The 16,173-nt window shown below is 42.9% G+C and overlaps 1 protein-coding gene across 1 annotated transcript in view; it reads right to left on the bottom strand.

Annotated features, from left to right (window-relative positions):
* Positions 1-16,173, bottom strand: part of ATP13A3 (ATPase 13A3) — a 2,707,264-nt gene that overhangs the window by 1,408,724 nt on the left and 1,282,367 nt on the right. The window lies entirely within an intron of this gene.

Below are 16,173 nucleotides of genomic sequence, written 5' to 3'. Positions count from 1 at the left end.
ACACAATAGTCTAACAACAACAAATAGACTAAACTAAGTAAATACTAACTATATATTATTTATTTTTTTTAAAGGAAAAATAGGTTAGCCTCTAACTTAAATGGCTACTTCAGAAAAGAGAGGGGGGGAGGGTAAAACTAACTAAAACGAGATTTCTGAAGGGAAGGGGAATACAGGTAAGGAAAAGATATATGCTTAAACAAAGATACCCCAAGAAAGATAGTATACTACAATTAAACTACACTAAACCTACTAGTTTTTTTTTTCAAAAAAACAGATAATAATTACAAAATATACGACCTGAGCCAGTTAGACAACCGCGCAGCAGAAGTGGCAAACGAGATCTGGGTATCTAGCGCTAGGCACCATGGGATATGGGGAGGCCTCGAGCCAGTAAACAGCTCTCGAGCTTTAGAAGATGGTCGAGTCGGAGCCGAGGATCGGCTCTGAGCCCAACCAGCAAGAATGAAGGCGAGATAGACAACTTAACATTAAAAATTTGGCGGAGGAAGGTGGGCAGGATTGTTCCAATGCCCAGAGACCAGATGACTCTATCCTTCTGGTAAGTACATAATGTATGCATTTAATTTGGTCTTGTTCAGACATTTTAATACCTGGACAGATTCCAAGCAAACCTTGGGAGGCCTAAGCAAGCACTTGAAAATGATGGCTCCAAAAGATGCCCGAGCTCTAGAAAGTGTGCTCAAACCATGATGCTTTCCAAAAGTATGCAAGGCTGACTACATAGCAGCTGCTGCTGTGTTTTCCAATGGTAAATTTTGATGGGAAGTAGCTGATGTAATCTGCGCCCTGATAGTCTGTGCTTTTAGTCTAGCAATCAAGGCTTTTCCTTTTAAACGATAGCAATAGAAAATACAACTGCATAGCCATTTAGAAAGGGTAATTTTTTGACACCTTTTGGCCTTTCTCGACAGGAGGGAAAGAATAATTCTTCTGCTTTCCTAAATTCTTTTGTGAGAGGGAGATAAAAATTAATTTGCCTGTGGACAGGCAAATAATTTAACCAATATTCCACTTTATTTGTGTACATTAGAAAGAATACTACAGATTAATGGACTACTGCGGTGGTGGTGCTGCGGTAGCGTTGTCGCCTCACAATTAGACGTTGCCTGTTCGATTCTCAGTTAGAGCATCTTCTATGTGGCGACATGCGTGAATGGGCGTTCCTTCGTTGAAGGTTGTGCGTTAGGCCCGGCAAGCCAGTATGTAAAAATCTACTGCCAATCATTAGTGGACCGGAGTTCCGCTGTGGCGACCCCTAACCGGGAAAAGCCGAAAGACACAAACTACAGATTAATGGACTGGTTCAGACTGGTTTTCATATCCACCTTGGGCATAAAAGTTAGATTAGTTATAATTGTAAATATGTCAGGATAAAACAAATAAATATGGGTAGTTTGAGGATAAGGCATGATTTCTGAAACCTTCTCACAGAATTAATGGCTACCAGAAGGATGGTCTTCCAAGTCAAACATTTTAAATCAACAGAATTTGCCGGTTCAAAGAAAGACTGTCAGTTTTTCCAGTAGAAAATTTAAATCTCAAGAGAAAGCAGGCCTAACCAGGGGTGGTCAGGAGTGAAACACTTCTCTCAAAAAGCCTTTGTACATCTTATGTGATTGCTATGGAGGAAGACATAAAACTAGACTAAAACAATGAAATAGCTGCTGGATGTGCCTTAATAGAAGAATAGTAAACCTATTTCAGAAAGATGTGGGCCATAAAGATAAGTACTCAAGAGAAAGAAGCCTAGCTAGGGTCTCTGTGCCTTTACCTGATGCCCATATTTTCTGTGTCGAAGGTTTCTGAGAAGCAGATAGCAAACTGATAACCTCAGTGGGAAAAGCTGGAATCCTGGCCAATACTGGAAGTGGAGTAACTGTGTGGTCAAATGAAGGCAGCAAATGTATGGGTAAGGAAACCTAGAAGGACGTGATAGTGGACTGAAGTGCTGTGGCTGGAGAAGGCCATTACAAGGGAAACAATATCTGGTGGGGCCAGAAAGGGGCTATGAGAATTTGCTTTTCACATCTTGGCTTTGTGGATGAACCTGCTTATAACAGGAAACAAAAGGAATGGATATGGGAGCACATGGAGACAATTGTGGGCTAATGTGTTTCTTGCTGCCTGCCTTTCTAGAGGGACAATGTTTATTTAAGATTTGTTTACTGGGAAAATCCAACTGGGACAGAGCCCATTTTCAGTGGAGGCCCAGGGAGAAAGGCTGCAGATGCATGTCTTTGGAATATCGAAAAAAATCACTATTGGATGTTGAATAGTGAAGCAAAGAGATTGCAACAGCATCTGTCCCACCTCTAAAATCTGTTCCAAGCTCTTCTGTTGCTGAAAAGCCATTCATGCTGGAACACGATTCTTTAGCTCAACCTGTCAGTGATCACAGTGGATGCCCCCATTATGCTTCCTGCTATGAGGAAGCAGTGTAATCTTATGGCCCATTCCCATACCCTCATGGCTCCTTTCAAAGGGAGTAGGATCGTGTTACTCCTTGTTTATGTACCATACCACTGCCATGCTGTCTTGAGTGGATTGATATACCTGCAGTTCTAGGAGGACTGCTCATTTCCAGCACACTAATGTGAGATCTAGCCTCAAGTTCAATCTATGTACCTTGGACCATTCTATGCAGAATAATGCCCACTCCACCCCAAATTGGGTGTGTCCATCATCACTGAGGTAATTTAAAGGGTCGAACAAAAGGTGTTCTCACTGAGAGGTTTTGCAGTTTTGTCCACCATAAGAGACTCCATGCACATACACTTGAAAGTTTGACAGTGTCTTGACATAAGCTGTAGTACCTCATTCCACTGAGTTAACTGTGGCAAATGGAACTGTCTGAATGGATATGGCCGTAAGACCATGCATTTTTAGGACTGCAGCCACTGTAGGTCTCGGTGTCTGAGGAAATTTTGTTTTTACTTGACTATGGAAGCAATTCTGTCTGTGGGTAATTTTGCTTATTGATTGACCTTCAACTGGCAGCTGATAAAAATGATGGACTGTGATGAGATCGGGTGAGTTTACTTTTGATCTCTAAAGGCAGACACAACCAGAGTAAGCATGGTCTTGGCAGCATTAGTAATTCGGTAGTGACAGTCATTACAAAGCCTGGCATCCAGGCAATGGAAATCTCTTACCTACATGAGTTGCATGAGCTGTGACTGGTGCATGCATTTGTTATATACCCAATGGTTGTGGTGAGTCCAAATGGCTAGGCCCAACTGTCTCCCCGAGGAAACACAGGAACTTCTATGATGGTTTCACCGTCTTGATGTTTAGGTAAGCATCTTGGAAGTACAAACAGCATATCCAAACACTTGCCTGCAAGCATGGCAAAACATATTTCATCATGACCATCCGAAACAAATCTTTTTTTCACATACTGGTTTAGGAAACTTAAATGGAGAATGGGTCTGAGGTCCCGAGTCTCTGAGCACCAAGAAGAACCTGGAGTATAATCCAGACCCTCTCAGTTCTGGTGGGACCTCCAGGATGACTCTTTTTAACAAGATATTGGACATCCTGTCTTGCTGCCCTTCTCCAATGGGATGGAGCTGCTGGGGGACATGAGGACAGGCTTCTGGCCACATCCAAAAAGGAAACAGAGTAGCCATTGTATATAATTTTCCTTATCTACCTGTCTGTTATGACATCCAGCCATTTATTAAGATGGAAGGAAAGACATCCCCTGACTGTCTCCAGAGAGGGGCAGCTGGGGAACTGCTCAGGACTCATAGTGACAGTGTCCTCAAAATAACACTATTTAGTCCTGGTGGTCTGGACTACTTATGTATCTGAGGCAGCTGTTAGACTGGAATTCGCCTCTGCAATAGGAGTCCTCTGTCATGCTGCTGTCTGCTCCAGGGCTGCTGGGACATGAAAAGCCATAAGTTCTTGGCACATTTTTGATTCCTCTAACAATTTTGAAGTGCTAAAAAAATGACTCCAACAGTTGAGTATTTTGCCATCTTACTCACACTGCAGCAACTTCCCTTTGACCTTCTACCCAAACAAGGAGGAGCTGTCAAAAACAGCACTAACAAATGCTGCCATTGAAGTGGTCCACAAAATCATTTAAACAAAGCCAGGCCTATCTCCTCATCACAAAGCAAAAGCCCACCACTTGAGCTGCACTATCCATAGCACTGTGATTCAGATGCACGGGGAGCAAAGATATGAAAAAATACTGCAGCCATTTGGGTCTCCAGTTGAGTCCTCAGTTAACCCACATGTTCAGAGTGTCTGCAACTATTTCAACTAGCTCTCTAAAACCTAATCATATGGCTCATGTAATTTAAAGCTCTGATTGAGAATTTACTTGATGGGAAAACATGCTTCCTGGGTCTAGCCATCATCCTAGACTCCCTGTTCAGAGAACAGACAGCCTGAGCATCCTTTGGGACATCCTTCTTTGTGACAGCAGACATCACTATGGAAACCACAAGAAGTTCTTTACTTCAATGCTGTCTATGTTTGGGGGTCCACAGCACTATCTGGTTTATGGGGCATGGTCTCAGACACATCAGGTTCAGGTTCCTTCCATGCTTTAATGAGCACCATATCAAATAACTTGTCTAGAACCAGCACAACCTAGGCCATTGCTGGGTGGGATCAAAGTGCCATGATCCCCTTGGCTCATCATCTCCAAAACTTCTCCAAATAAGACTTTCTCCACTGGTGCTTTGGGGGAGACCACCCCCATATACAGACATGTATCTGGACAGGGGGCACAAAGGGGAGTCAAGGTGCCTCCTTTCACACCGTCTCTTCCTGAGGGGACTGAGCAAAGAGTCATCCAAACTCTGCTGAGAAGAAAGCATTGCAGATCTCTGCAACATGGGCCTATGAAATCCTCTGTTCACTGGAAAGTACAGTTGTAGAGATTGCACTCTCCATTAATGGTAGATGTTCAAATTACTCACTGCTGCAGCAGCCTTTGGCTAAATTGGTTGTATGCTGCCCAGGATACAACAACCAGTCAAATTCACAAAGCTCTGGCTCACACCTACATTCTGACTGCTGATTGGCTAGCCTCTTGGGAAATCAGCAGAGAGTATAGACAATTTCAGGATATTCTTGCTCATACAGAGAGAGCGAGCTTACTCATTCTGAATCTCTAAAAATAAAAACAGTAACAAATAACTTTTTTTAAAACATCTTTAATGAATTATCACTTGTGACAGGTAAATTTACAGTTATACAAAAATAATCAAACTGTATTGAATTAAAATTAACACACATTATATTTACTATTCGGCAGTTTACCACTGCAAAAAAGAGCAGCGATTAAATCCCGTAGTTCCTTTCTTTTCAGACATTCCAAACACACACTCGCACACAAGGGACAGAGAGAGGAAAGAGAAGAAATGGAGGAGAGAAAAGTAAATACCAACAATGGTAACAAGATACCGTAAATGTAGAAAGTTAGAGATACCAAGAAATTATCAAGAATGGTAAGAAAGAAATACCTGTGGGTAGAGCAGTATCAATATAGAACAAGAACAAGTTACAAGGAAGAAAAAACTTTTTCAAACTATTAAATCTTTAAGAAAAATGCACTTAGCTGGAGAGCTCTGTGTAACGCTGCTATATGGCTGCACGGAAAATGAGATCTGAGGTAACTGAGCAAAGGGCATTGTGGGTAGCAGCTTAGCTTGAGTGTTTTTAGTGCACGCAAGCTTGGTACAAGGCCGACTCGGTTCCGAGGGCTCAGAACCGAACCCATCAGTGATGAATAGGAAGAAGATTAACAACTTCAGATTATGTAGTTAAAAGTTTTATTAAAATAAATTGCCTTAATTTTAGTGTAAAAGGTCAATATGGGTGTGATACAGAAGGCATTATTTATACCTTAAAATGCCCTTGTAACAAATTTTATGTGGGGAGAGCAAGAGACCCTTTAAAGTATGGATGTTGGAACATGTAAGAGAGATTGTTAAGAATAAAAAGGATAGTTCTATAGCTGAACATTTTTAATAAAGCTCATAGGGGTAGCCTGCAGGTTTATAAGGCACTGTGTTTGTCATACTGAACAACATTTATTTTGTCTATGTGGATATTAAAACAAATTATTATTTAAAGAATCTGTATATATTTTAAAATTTAATACTTTAGCCCTGAAGGGGTTAAACTTAAATGAGTGTAATTGGAGATTTTTTATTTAATTGTCAAATGTTTAATAGATATGTGTATATAAGGCAGGTGTTTTTGTAATGTTTTACTCCTTGAAGACTTCTGGCCAACGCGTTAGAGAAGAATAAAGTGTTTTCGGTTACTGGCTGGTCATTTCTTTGCTTTCTACTATTCTCAGTGTTAGTAGTATTTAAGAATATATGTTGATGATATGTGGAATACGTTTACCATGGTGAAAATAACAAAAAGCAATAGCCCAGGACAACCATCTAAAAATAATTTATTTTGACACAGGTAGTCCTTTCTTTGGCCCATAAGAAATAAATATGTGATCTGTATTTCTGAAGGCCTTAGTTCTATCAAGACTATGGCTCAAAATTTTGAACTTTGGTACTTTCATAAACAGACTGAGACAAGAAAGATCTAGAACCGATATCCATGAAACTTCTTTCTTTGGAACCAGAAAAATTCTGGAATAGAAGTCTTTCCCACTTTGATCCACAGATAGAGGTTCTATGACTGCTACGGTCGAGCAGGTGCTGAAGAACCCGAGGAAAAAAATGAGAAGTTATGTACCTACCATAAAGTACAGTTTTGTACCTACCATAAATGTAGATGTTCGAGTGCGCATACAGCTGCAGTCATCACACTTGGGTTATCCTGCCATCAGGCGGGTCCTCGGTCAGCCGAATTCCAAAGTCTAGGTCTGGCCGGTTGTCGCCGCTTCTCCCTGACGTCAGTGCGGCAGGGGTATAAAAGAGGCAGCCAACGCCATTTTCTTCAGTTTTTCTTGCCCCAGATGTCAGGTGCCCCCAGAAAGGAAGGCAAAACATGATGTTATGCAAACATACATAAGTAGATAAAACAAAACAGTAGTTGCAAGCAAATACACCATAAAGGAATACCCCAAATAGGTTGTATGATAAAGGTGTTTGGCATAAGCCCTGTCCTAACAGGGGATGGAGGGAGGGTAACCTGGACTGCAGCTGTATGCGCACTCGAACATCTACATTTATGGTAGATACAAAACTGTATTATGTTCATCGTGCATACAGCTGCAGTCATCACACTTGGGTAGATTCCCATAGCTAAGTAAGGGTGGCTGGTACTAAGCGGAATTAGGAGGGGCTAGAATGCCCTGCAGGACTGCTGTGGCAAAGCCCGCTCTAGATTTTGAGTATAGTGGAAGGTGGTAGTGCTTGGAGAAAGTGTGCACTGAACTCCAAGTTGCTGCTTCCAAAATGTCTTTGGTAGGGACCCCCCTGAGGAAAGCTGCTGAGGTAGCTGTAGCCCTGGTGGAGTGGGATCTGATGTAGTGGAGCTATTAAAATCATCTTTGGCTTGTCCTGTCTGACCTTCAGGAGTACCTTTGGGAGGAGAGGCAGAGGTGGAAAGGCATACACATGAAGATTGCTCCAATTGAATGAGAGAGCATCCACTTTCCAAGCTGTGGGATGAAACCTTTGTGCAAAACTTTGGCAGCTGGTAGTTTAGTGGAGAAGCGAACAGATCTATGTCTGGAGTTCCCCATAACACTGACAATTTCTGAAATACATGAGGATCCAATTTCCACTGTGGGGATCCATAATTTGTCTGCTCAACACATCTGCTAAAGAGTTCTGTGCTCCGGCAGAAACCTTGCCTGAAGATTTAGCTGTAAACTGAGAGCAGTCTCCCACAAAATCATTGCTTGTCTGCATAGAGGATAAGAATGCCCCTTGCTTGTTGATGTACCACATGACAGTTGTGTTGTCTGTTAGAACCAACACCCGCCCTGGAAGAAGTAACCTTGAAAGCTATTAATGCAATTGGACTGCTAACATCTCCTTCAAGTTGATATGCAGATGTTGAAGTCTGGCAGGCCACGTGTCTTGTACCCACTTTCCATTTAGATGAGCTCCCCAAGCTTTGTCTGAGGCATCTGTCGTTAGAATCTGACTCGCCTGGCCGGGTCACAGAGAGTCCCTTGTTTAGGTGACATTCCTGAGCCCACCACAAAAATTCCTTTTGAATGCAAGGTATTATCTGAATGACAGTGTCCATATCTTGGCAGTGCTGTGTCCATACATTTTTGAGATACCATTGTAGCTTCCTCATATGCAGTTTGGCATTGGGAAGTACCAGAATACAAGATGCCATGAACCCCAAGGCTTGAAGGACTGTCCTTGCAGTCAGCCTGGACTGATGAGACAATTGATGGAAGTAAAGAGAAAGATTCTTTTGTTTGTCCGGGGTCAAAAAGGCCATCTGGATTGCTGTATTCAGTCTCACACCCAGAAAGCACATGTCCTGAGAGGGTACTAGACTGGACTTTATTTCGTTCACAGAATACCCCAGGCATCTTAGCACTGCTATCACATACTGTAAATGATGAAGAAGTTCGTCCTTTCCTTGGGCCAGAATCAGGCAATCGTCCAAATAAGGATAGATCTGTATTCCTCTTAGCCTGAAGAAAGCTATCACTGGAGCCAGAACCTTCGTGAACACTCTGGGCGCAGTAGATAAGCCAAAGGGCAATGCAGAGAACTGATAAACAGAAGTCCCAGCCCGAAAACGCAGATACTTTCTGCAACTGAGCCTGTTGGAACATGAAGGTAAGCCTCCTTGAGATCCAGAGTCACCATCCAGTGATCTTTGCCCAGCAGAGGTAAAAGCTGTTGTAACGTCAACATTTTGAACTTGGGAATGTCCAGATATGTGTTGAGGATAGATAAATCCAAGATTGGTCTCCACGTGTTCCCTTTCTTTGGTACTAGGAACAGGCGAGAATAAAATCCTAGGCCCACTTCTGGCAGAGGGACCGGTTGTATGGCCCTTATTTGAAGTAGCAGAGAAATTTGTTTGTGGGCCTCTAGTCTTTGCTGAGGAGGAACGTCCGGCATGCCTTTGAAAGGAGGCAGGGTATGGAAATAAAACTTGTAACCTCGGTGTATGATATCCAATACCCATTTGTCTTGGGTAATCAAAGTCCAATTTTCCTTGAAGAGTGCCAACCTTCCTCCCAAAGGAGCTGCCAGGCAAGAAGGATCTGGCAGCTGAAAAGGTAGGTCATTGGGCCTGTTTACGAAAGGACTGGCCCTGCCCTCACCAAGATTGTGCAGGTGAACTCCCTGTTCTAGGTCTGAAAGAACTCTGAGCTCTGCCCCTACCACGTCTAGATCTACCCCTAGACTGAGAATCATAAGAAGGATACATCCACCCCTTAGCAGGCCAATTCCTACTAAACTTTGGAGGCTGCACTTGCAAAAAATCTTTAACAGCCTGCATGGACTTAGCCTTGTCTTCCATTTTCTTCAAGACTGACTCCACAGGTGAACCAAACAACACATCAGACTGTAAAGGAGCATCCAAAATCCTTGTCTTAACATGGTCAGATAAATTCTGATCCTCAGCCATGCGTGCCTGCGAAGAACTGAACCAGTGGCAGCCACTCTAGACGAGGCCTGTACAGCATCAAAACCACATTGCAAAGAATGCTTACCCACCTGCTCTGAAACATGCACCAAATCTTGTAATTCTTTACACTCAATGCCTTCCGCCAGAGCATCCACCTTAGACTTCAATTGAGAAAGAAGATAGTTTTGATATTTCAACATATGAAACTGGCAATTCAAAGCCCTCATAGCTAGGGTAGAAGATGTATAGACTTTCTTTCCCCATCTATCCAAAGCTCTGGCCTCTTTATCTGGAGGAACCGGATTTTTTACAACAGAGGCCTTGACACCCTTAGGTCCCTGACTAACAGTTTTGGGTCCGCCCTAGGACTCTTATAAAGATATTTATGAGCCTCAGGCACCCTGTAATACCTATCCGGTTTAACAGGAGCAGGAGGCAGAGAATCAGGATTAAGTGAAGCCTCTGCAAACACATCTTCCACAACATCCAGAACAGGAGGTATAGCCAAGGGCCTATGCTGGGGTAAAAGCAAAATTCCCTAAGCCTTTTCCTGGAATCAGAGAAGTCCTGACCTTCCCATTTAAAATGTTCCCTCATGGAATGAAGAGTTTCTGAAAAAGAAAAATCCTCTGGAGGAGAAGCAGAAGGAGTCGAATCATCTGCATCAGAATCAGAATAAGGAGAGTACTCCTGCAAGTCTTCAGCCGAAGACTCAGAAACATCCGAAGCCTGCTCAAAACTCCCTAACTCTGGCTCCACCCTAGGCCTCTTATCAGGAGGGGGCAAAGAACCTCTAATCAGAGTAATCAAATCTTCTGCCATTTTAAGCATGTGCTTCTTGGGCAGACCCTGCTGCACTAGGAGAGACCCCAACAGAAGCTAAACCTGGCCTGCCTCTGGGAGAAGCCTTGGAAACAGAAGGAGAGGGCCTAACCACCCTAGGAAGGGAGGGGAGTACAGTAACCTGGGAAGCCCTTCAGCCTGACCTGCCTCCTGAGAGGCCACATCCTGCAATATCAAAGTCTCCCTGGGACTCCAGAGAAGCTCCGCCGGAACCACCGGTTCCACTGACGCCTAAAGAACCGACGTCCGAACGGACGACTCTTCTGCCTGGGTTTAACTGCTTTGTCTTTGCGCTTCTTCGAAGCGGGCGCCGGAGAATCCGACGGCATATTATAATTGCACCGCCTCAAGACCAGCCTAGCACAATCTAACCTTCGCTAATAGTGCGCTTATTGAATCTAGCACAAAAGCGACACCCAACAACGTCGTGCTCAGGCCCCAAACAAGGAATACACAAAGAATGATAATCCCTATGCGGTATCTGTTTTCCACAAGAAATACAGTTATTCACTTTTTCTGACATCCGGTAAAACACTGAGGCAAGAAAAAAACAAAATATTCCCCAACGGGGTACTTAGCCAACTTTGATTCGGTCTGAAACTCCGAACTCGAAAAATTTCAGAATGCCGAACGGCACTTGCAACGCTGCTTCTGCATCGGACCATGCGGCAAAAAAGACTAAGGATATGACGTCGGTCATGCGCTTTTGTACCCTGACGTTCTGATGTCAGTTCTAAGCGCCTTGACCGACGTCAGCCTTATACTTTGGTATTCGGGCCGACCGAGGACAGCGGACTACCCATATGTAAGGACTGCAGCAATGTGAGATGAAGAACATCTTGTCTAGAACCAGCACAACCTAGGCCATTGCTGGGTGGGATCAAAGTGCCATGATCCCCTTGGCTCATCATCTCCAAAACTTCTCCAAATAAGACTTTCTCCACTGGTGCTTTGGGGGAGACCACCCCCATATACAGACATGTATCTGGACAGGGGGCACAAAGGGGAGTCAAGGTGCCTCCTTTCACACCGTCTCTTCCTGAGGGGACTGAGCAAAGAGTCATCCAAACTCTGCTGAGAAGAAAGCATTGCAGATCTCTGCAACATGGGCCTATGAAATCCTCTGTTCACTGGAAAGTACAGTTGTAGAGATTGCACTCTCCATTAATGGTAGATGTTCAAATTACTCACTGCTGCAGCAGCCTTTGGCTAAATTGGTTGTATGCTGCCCAGGATACAACAACCAGTCAAATTCACAAAGCTCTGGCTCACACCTACATTCTGACTGCTGATTGGCTAGCCTCTTGGGGGAAAATCAGCAGAGAGTATAGACAATTTCAGGATATTCTTGCTCATACAGAGAGAGCGAGCTTACTCATTCTGAATCTCTAAAAAATAAAAACAGTAACAAATAACTTTTTTTAAAACATCTTTAATGAATTATCACTTGTGACAGGTAAATTTACAGTTATACAAAAATAATCAAACTGTATTGAATTAAAATTAACACACATTATATTTACTATTCAGCAGTTTACCACTGCAAAAAAGAGCAGCGATTAAATCCCGTAGTTCCTTTCTTTTCAGACATTCCAAACACACACTCGCACACAAGGGACAGAGAGAGGAAAGAGAAGAAATGGAGGAGAGAAAAGTAAATACCAACAATGGTAACAAGATACCGTAAATGTAGAAACTTAGAGATACCAAGAAATTATCAAGAATGGTAAGAGAGAAATACCTGTGGGTAGAGCAGTATCAATATAGAACAAGAACAAGTTACAAGGAAGAAAAAACTTTTTCAAACTATTAAATCTTTAAGAAAAATGCACTTAGCTGGAGAGCTCTGTGTAACGCTGCTATATGGCTGCACGGAAAATGAGATCTGAGGTAACTGAGCAAAGGGCATTGTGGGTAGCAGCTTAGCTTGAGTGTTTTTAGTGCACGCAAGCTTGGTACAAGGCCGACTCGGTTCCGAGGGCTCAGAACCGAACCCATCAGTGATGAATAGGAAGTAGATTAACAACTTCAGATTATGTAGTTAAAAGTTTTATTAAAATAAATTGCCTTAATTTTAGTGTAAAAGGTCAATATGGGTGTGATACAGAAGGCATTATTTATACCTTAAAATGCCCTTGTAACAAATTTTATGTGGGGAGAGCAAGAGACCCTTTAAAGTATGGATGTTGGAACATGTAAGAGAGATTGTTAAGAATAAAAAGGATAGTTCTATAGCTGAACATTTTTAATAAAGCTCATAGGGGTAGCCTGCAGGTTTATAAGGCACTGTGTTTGTCATACTAAACAACATTTATTTTGTCTATGTGGATATTAAAACAAATTATTATTTAAAGAATCTGTATATATTTTAAAATTTAATACTTTAGCCCCGAAGGGGTTAAACTTAAATGAGTGTAATTGGAGATTTTTTTATTTAATTGTCAAATGTTTAATAGATATGTGTATATAAGGCAGGTGTTTTTGTAATGTTTTACTCCTTGAAGACTTCTGGCCAACGCGTTAGAGAAGAATAAAGTGTTTTCGGTTACTGGCTGGTCATTTCTTTGCTTTCTACTATTCTCAGTGTTAGTAGTATTTAAGAATATATGTTGATGATATGTGGAATACGTTTACCATGGTGGAAATAACAAAAAGCAATAGCCCAGGACAACCATCTAAAAATAATTTATTTTGACACAGGTAGTCCTTTCTTTGGCCCATAAGAAATAAATATGTGATCTGTATTTCTGAAGGCCTTAGTTCTATCAAGACTATGGCTCAAAATTTTGAACTTTGGTACTTTCATAAACAGACTGAGACAAGAAAGATCTAGAACCGATATCCATGAAACTTCTTTCTTTGGAACCAGAAAAATTCTGGAATAGAAGTCTTTCCCACTTTGATCCACAGATAGAGGTTCTATGACTGCTACAGTCGAGCAGGTGCTGAAGAACCCGAGGAAAAAAAATGAGAAGTTATGTACCTACCATAAAGTACAGTTTTGTACCTACCATAAATGTAGATGTTCGAGTGCGCATACAGCTGCAGTCATCACACTTGGGTTATCCTGCCATCAGGCGGGTCCTCGGTCGGCCGAATTCCAAAGTCTAGGTCTGGCGTCGGTTGTCGTCGCTTCCTCCCTGACGTCAGTGCGGCAGGGGTATAAAAGAGGCAGCCAACGCCATTTTCTTCAGTTTTTCTTGCCCCAGATGTCAGGTGCCCCCAGAAAGGAAGGCAAAACATGATGTTATGCAAACATACATAAGTAGATAAAACAAAACAGTAGTTGCAAGCAAATACACCATAAAGGAATACCCCAAATAGGTTGTATGATAAAGGTGTTTGGCATAAGCCCTGTCCTAAGAGGGGATGGAGGGAGGGTAACCTGGACTGCAGCTGTATGCGCACTCGAACATCTACATTTATGGTAGGTACAAAACTGTATTATGTTCATCGTGCATACAGCTGCAGTCATCACACTTGGGTAGAATCCCATAGCTAAGTAAGGGTTGGCTGGTACTAAGCGGAATTAGGAGGGGCTAGAATGCCCTGCAGGACTGCTGTGGCAAAGCCAACTCTAGATTTTGAGTATAGTGGAAGGTGGTAGTGCTTGGAGAAAGTGTGCACTGAACTCCAAGTTGCTGCTTCCAAAATGTCTTTGGTAGGGACCCCCCTGAGGAAAGCTGCTGAGGTAGCTGTAGCCCTGGTGGAGTGGGATCTGATGTATACAGGCACTGATTTTCCATGAAATGAATAACAAAAGTGTATGCAGTGAGCTATCCATTTTGAAATAGTCTGTTTGGAAATAGCCTTTCCTTGAGTACCTGTAGCATAGGACACAGAGAGTTGCTCAGATTTTCTGAATGACTTTGTTCTGTCCAAGTAATAACGAAGTTGCCTGTGAATGTCCAAGGAATGTAGTAGCCTCTCTCCTTTGTTCTGTGGATTTGGATAAAAGGTAGGTAAATGAATAGTCTGATCAAAGCCACACTGGATACTACCTTTGGCATGAAGGTAGGGTTGGGTTCGTAAGGAAACCCTGTCCTGATGGAAAATGATGAATGGTTGCACAGCCATGAAGGCCTGTAGCTCTGAAACCCTACGTGCTGAGGTAATAGCCAGAAGGAAGGCTGTTTTCCATGACAAGTATTGTAGCTCTGCTGTAAGCGGCCGGCTCAAAAGGAGGCAGTGTCAGCTTCTCCAATACAAAGTTGAAGTCCCAAGCTGGAGCTGGTGGTTTCCGTGGGGGTTGTATATTTTTTGCCCCTCTGAGGAACTGCCTTAAAAGAGGATGTGAGAAGGAGGATCCGTATTGTACTGTGCTGAAATGGCTGAAGCGTGGATCTTGATGGAAGAGAAGGAAAGGCCACTGTTTAACATCTCAGCTAGGTACTGTAAAATCTGAGGTATATTTATTACCCATGGATTCTGACCCTTAGCTTGATTCCAGGCACAAAATCATTTCCATTTGGCGGAGTAGGTTTTTCTAATAGAGGGTCTCCTGGCCTCCAAGATGACATCCTGTACCTCCTTGGAGAGGAGAGTCTGTTGGCAAATTAAGGTATTCTCCATGCAGCTAGATTTAGAGTTCTGAGCTGGCTGTGAAGGGTCTTGTAATTGTGCTGGGACAAAAGAAGAGGAACTTGTGGAAGGATCCATGGTGGTGAGTGTGACAGGCTCTTTAGGAGAGGATACCAGTGCTGTTGTGGCCAGTCTGGAGCAATGAGAATCATTTGTGGCCTCTCTGCTCTGGTTTTTAATAGGACTTTGGCCAGTAGAGGTAGAGGCGGGAAGGCATAGACTGTCAATGTTGTCCAATTGAAAGAGAGTGTGTCCATTTTCCAGGTCTGTGGATGATAGGTCCTTGAGCAGAATTTCCCCAACTGGTAATTTCTGTGGGTAGCAAATAGATCTATGTCTGGCTGTCCCCATGCCCGAGTTATCTTTGAGAAGACTTGAGGATGCAATTTCCATTCGTGTGGGTCTGTCATATTTCTGCTTAAGTTGTCTGCCAGCGTGTTTTCCTTCTCTGGCAGGAATTGTGCCTGTAGTTGAATTTGTAATTCCAGTGCTGTGTTCCACAGGGTCATGGCTTGTCTGCACAGGGGGTATGAATGCGTTCCCCCCTGTTTGTTACCGCATGGCTGTGGTGTTGTCTGTCCTTATTAATAGCTGGCTTGGATGCAGTAGGTCTTTGAAGGTCATAAGAGCATTTTGCACGGCTAGCATCTCCTTTTGGTTGATGTGTAGGTGCATCTCTTTTTGGGACCATTTTCCCTGAATACACTGACCTGCCATGTGGGCTCCCCAGGCGTAGTCTGAGGTGTCTGTTGTGATGATTTGAGTTGCTTGTGGTAAGCAGAAAGGAAGACCCGTGTTTCTTTGGCATGCTTGAGCCCACCACAAAAATTCCTTTTGAAGGCATGGAATGAGTGGTATAATTGTTTCCAAGCTGTGGCTGTGTTGAGACCATAAGTTTTTTAGGTACCATTGTAGTTTCCTCATATGCAGCTTTGCAAATGGTATTAGTAGGATACAAGATGCCATGAACCCCAGAGCCTGCAGGATTTTCCTTGCAGTTAGCCTGGTTAAAGTTTCCATTCTGTTGAAGTATTGAGACAGTTGCCCTTGTTTGTCTGGCGTGAGGTAGGCCATCTGGGTCGTTGTTTTTAAGCTGGCACCCAGGAAAATTATCTGTTGAGAAGGTATTAGTTTTGATTTCTTTTTGTTCACTGTGTACCCCAGGCAGTTTAACAGTTTATT

This window comes from Protopterus annectens, chromosome 4.part1, assembly GCF_019279795.1.
Source record: "Protopterus annectens isolate FY-2018-M chromosome 4.part1, PAN1.0, whole genome shotgun sequence".
Taxonomy (NCBI): domain Eukaryota; kingdom Metazoa; phylum Chordata; order Ceratodontiformes; family Protopteridae; genus Protopterus; species Protopterus annectens.
This window is presented reverse-complemented; position numbering and strand designations above follow the sequence as displayed.